This window comes from Papaver somniferum, chromosome 3 (assembly GCF_003573695.1).
Source record: "Papaver somniferum cultivar HN1 chromosome 3, ASM357369v1, whole genome shotgun sequence".
In the NCBI taxonomy this organism is placed as follows: domain Eukaryota; kingdom Viridiplantae; phylum Streptophyta; class Magnoliopsida; order Ranunculales; family Papaveraceae; genus Papaver; species Papaver somniferum.
Genome location: NC_039360.1, coordinates 143,226,448 through 143,230,560, shown reverse-complemented (window position 1 = coordinate 143,230,560; position 4,113 = coordinate 143,226,448).

The following is a 4,113-nucleotide window of genomic DNA, read 5'->3' as shown; positions in this document are numbered from 1 at the left end:
ACTTCTTCTAAACTTGAATAGTCCCCCCAGGAGATCGAGCTACCTATTTATATCTCGCAAACAACCCTAGAAACCCGATTTAATTTCTCTTTTTCTTTTCGTGGAAGTCACGGAATTTTCACTTTCCTTATTTGATTCACGCGCTTCTGAGATGTTCCAATTAATCCAAACCCTTCATTAGATTGATACAAATCTTAGAGAATATTATCTGGCCTTTAGTCTAATTATATTACCAAGAATCAAACCGCACAGAGACCCGTAACTTTTCTTCACCTCTGTTTCAATCCAACCCGAATTCTAGCCCAACTGGATCCAATACAATGATTATACCAAGCCTGTTTTGCGTTAACAGGTCCAACCAAACTGAATCAAATGATTGAATCTCTCTTGAGATAGTCCAATTCTTGAACCCTAAATCTGGTCGTGAAATAACAAACTTTCCCTCCTTTTTCTGATTTGAATTTGGGAAGAAAATGACCTTCCCCTTATCCATGGCAGGTCTCCCTTTAGCAACTGGGGTGCAAGTAGGAATTTCTGAGGTTTAAATAGTAATTATCATGGTGCCTTTAACGACTCCTCCGGGAGCCTTCAGCGCATTTCTGGGGTGCCTTTAGCACATTCTCCGAGAGTACTTTTCGAGCCAATTTTCCCGCAAAAGCTTATTTCTCCGAAAACACCTACAAGAACATAAAATAATCAAATAAATACAAAATCGTGCACTAACAATACACATAATTGAGAAAAAAATAGACACATAAATGCGTCTATCAAACACCCCCAAACTTATTATTTGCTAGTCCTCGAGAAAATCTAAAATAAATAAAATCCTAACTCACTGTCGCATTCATCGTCGATTGCACTTAGCATGTGCAACAAGCCTTTAAACCCCTAGGTGACCCTAGTGGTCGAGTTATAGTCTCGGAAGGGCTTAATAGAGGTATACCCACAAAACCTTTACTCCAGACCCTAACTATCTATGCAGAACCTTGGAAGGCACTAAATAATTTCCTTGGATGGCATACTTATTGACTATAGGAGGAAGTACCATGATGCAAAATTCCAATTGATGTACACGAGTTTGCACTCAAGTATACCAAAATTCATATATAAGTGATAGATCTCTACTCAGATAGTCTCACTATGGACATCAATATCCGGAGTCAACAAATCACATGGATAGATTAAGAGATAGAGAAAAACATAGATCGTTTTGATGTTGACTAGGTGAACGGTGTTTCTCATATCTGTCTGAAGGCCACTGCCAAAATGAACCTATCCTAATGGACTGAGATACTAGTCTGGGTCAACAAGGGAACCAGTGGTCGATGATCCTAACTCTAGGTCAACACAACTGGCATATACAAGGGTACCAGTGGTCGACTTTATTGAATTTATTCCGGTTGGTCTAATGATCTGGTCTCAACTTTTTTTCTCTTTTTTTCATAATAATTTTATTTATTTATTTTCATTTTTTTTTTTGGGTATCTCAATCACTTATTTCACCCTTGAAGTGGTAACAACTTGATTCGTGTGCCCCACCTAATCACTTAGAGAAACATATTTTAAAAAATAAATAAATAAATAAAAACAGAAGTGAAAAGGACTCAACGAGATATGACGAAACTACCATGTTATTTCTAACACCTGATCTCTGTGCTTTTATGAATAGACTCTTTAGATGTTTCCATCTAATCAGATTGGTTCCTCAACTCCTACAACCAAGATGCTTCCATCCATTTAGATTAGTTAGTGCCATCCTTAATAAGCATAAATTTCTAGGCTCTGGAGTTTATTTATTGTAACTTAAAACTAACAAAAAGTTTCTTCCCCACCCCCAAAATTAAATCTAACATTGTCCTCAATGTTCTAAAGATAAAATTAAAAACATGAACAAGGAGAAACGGTTACCATTTGAAGCAAAAGAGTTAAGGAAAGATATTACCTTGTCGCATGAGCATGAGATACTTCCCAAGAAGTGCTAAGTTTAAAGTCTTTAGCCAGACATTAAATACCACAAATGGCTAATTACCTTTTAAATCATATATCAATAGTCGAAATAACTGTGTGTCAACAAAACCAAATAAAACTGCCACAAATATGGGACAACTGCACTAGATTAGAAAAATGAACAGACATAGCACAACCTGATCAAAAACTTCTTGCAAGACAACTACGTTTTTCTACGGCGCCCACTTGGGATTCATATGAGTGTCTTGAAAAATATATTCATCCGAACAACGGGTCTCTAATGAATGAATTTCCTCCTGGACAGTATCAGGAGGATCAGGTTGCGGAGTTGGAAGAGACTCAGGTAATACCTCAGGCACACTAGGATCGAGTCCCAAGTTAGGGACTTCTAATGGGGATACTTGAGCATTACTACCCCCAAACTTAAAATTTTGGGTGTCTCTAGATAGACTTGTCACTATATTCCTAATTTCTAGACCATCGGGTTCCTGAAAAAGGTCAATTGCTTTCTCTAAATTATAATAAGGTGATTCATCCTCTAAATGCATTTAAGGCATACAAACTGTAGGACTTATATGTGTCACATCCTCTATAGTTAACCCTAATGTTTCCTTATTGTCTTGAAGCACGATTTCTGGCCTACTCTCCATATCGGAAGCTATATTCATAGGAAAAGTCTCAAGTGACCCTAAATGCTCTTCAGGCTCTTCCAAATAAGGGATTAAGGTAGATTCGCAATCTAGTAATGGTTTGAACCTATCTTTCCATCTATCAATGTCTAACATATGAATAGAATCCAACATAGCATTTACTTGTTTAATGTTGCTATTGTTGGAGCATAGATCGGTTGAACCCACCAAGCGTTGGTATATAAAGTTTGGTTGTCATATTTTAGTAAATCAAAACTCATGTTAAGAGTCGCTTGATTATGTACTAGAGTCAACTTCGTATAGGTTAGATTGAAATTATTAGGATAATGAGACTTTACAAGTATTGTGAAGACTTGAAGATGTGAAGAAGCAAGGAGCTACAACGACAACAATCATCCTTCCACTTGAGGTTAGTGATATTTGACTTGAACTGTTTTATTCTCTAACGTATCTTTCAAGTCGTGCATATTGAAAACAAAACTGCGAAGCATATTTGAACTCTAGATAGACATAATATTAAGGAATACAATACGAGGTTTATTGCTTAACCATTAAACTTTGTAGATAAGACATCGCCATAATAATTTGAATGTTATTGTGATTATGTATGGGTATAAGGTGAGGGATTTCATCCTAGGGAACAATGTTTTACATGTGTTCTAAGGAAGTAAGTTCATAAACTTGTTTGTGAATCGAAAAGGAAATCGCCAGGCGTTATTGGGATTGTTATTCATTCCATATCTTATGAACATCCAATATGTGTGATTTAGTATAAACGTTCATGACTTGTTGTGTTCTTGGTAAAACTATTCACAAAGTCCTGACTTATGTATTGGTATAACTTTATTAGTAAAACCGATCTTAAGTAATCACCTGAGATGGTATGATTGTGTTTGTAATTTTATGTCTGACCAAATATGGGAAAGGGGAACCGATCCTAGTAAGAGGTGCAGTACATCACAAAGGGGAATCGATCCTTGTATGAGATGGAGCAAGGTTTATAGCAGAAAGGGGAACCGATCCTATGTACATGTGCAACACATATAATTTAGATACCATATATATGTGGGAACCGATCCTAATACCTAGTTAACCGAATTTTGGAAAGCTAGTGTGACTATGCACAGTACTCACATGGAAGGTAGAACTGAAACTTGTTTTGGCAGAATTGTTAAACCCATGATTGTGATTGAATGTTATTTGATCAATCACATGGTTCTTGAAAGTCAGATGAACCAATTCTAAACTTTTTTGGAAGTGTGGAGAATCGGTTTCAAGGTTGTAAGTGTGAAAGAGAACTTACAAAGTTAAGATGTCGACATACTTTGAACACGTGTTATGAATGTTTATTTTTTTAATTGTTCAAAGTTATTCCTTAATAAATAAGGGAAGAGAATCCCATGATCGAAACATAAATAAGTTAAGAATCTTTTAATTAAGGTAATAAACTTCATTTTTTGGAAAATAAGAATTAGTAATGTGCATTTACTAATTA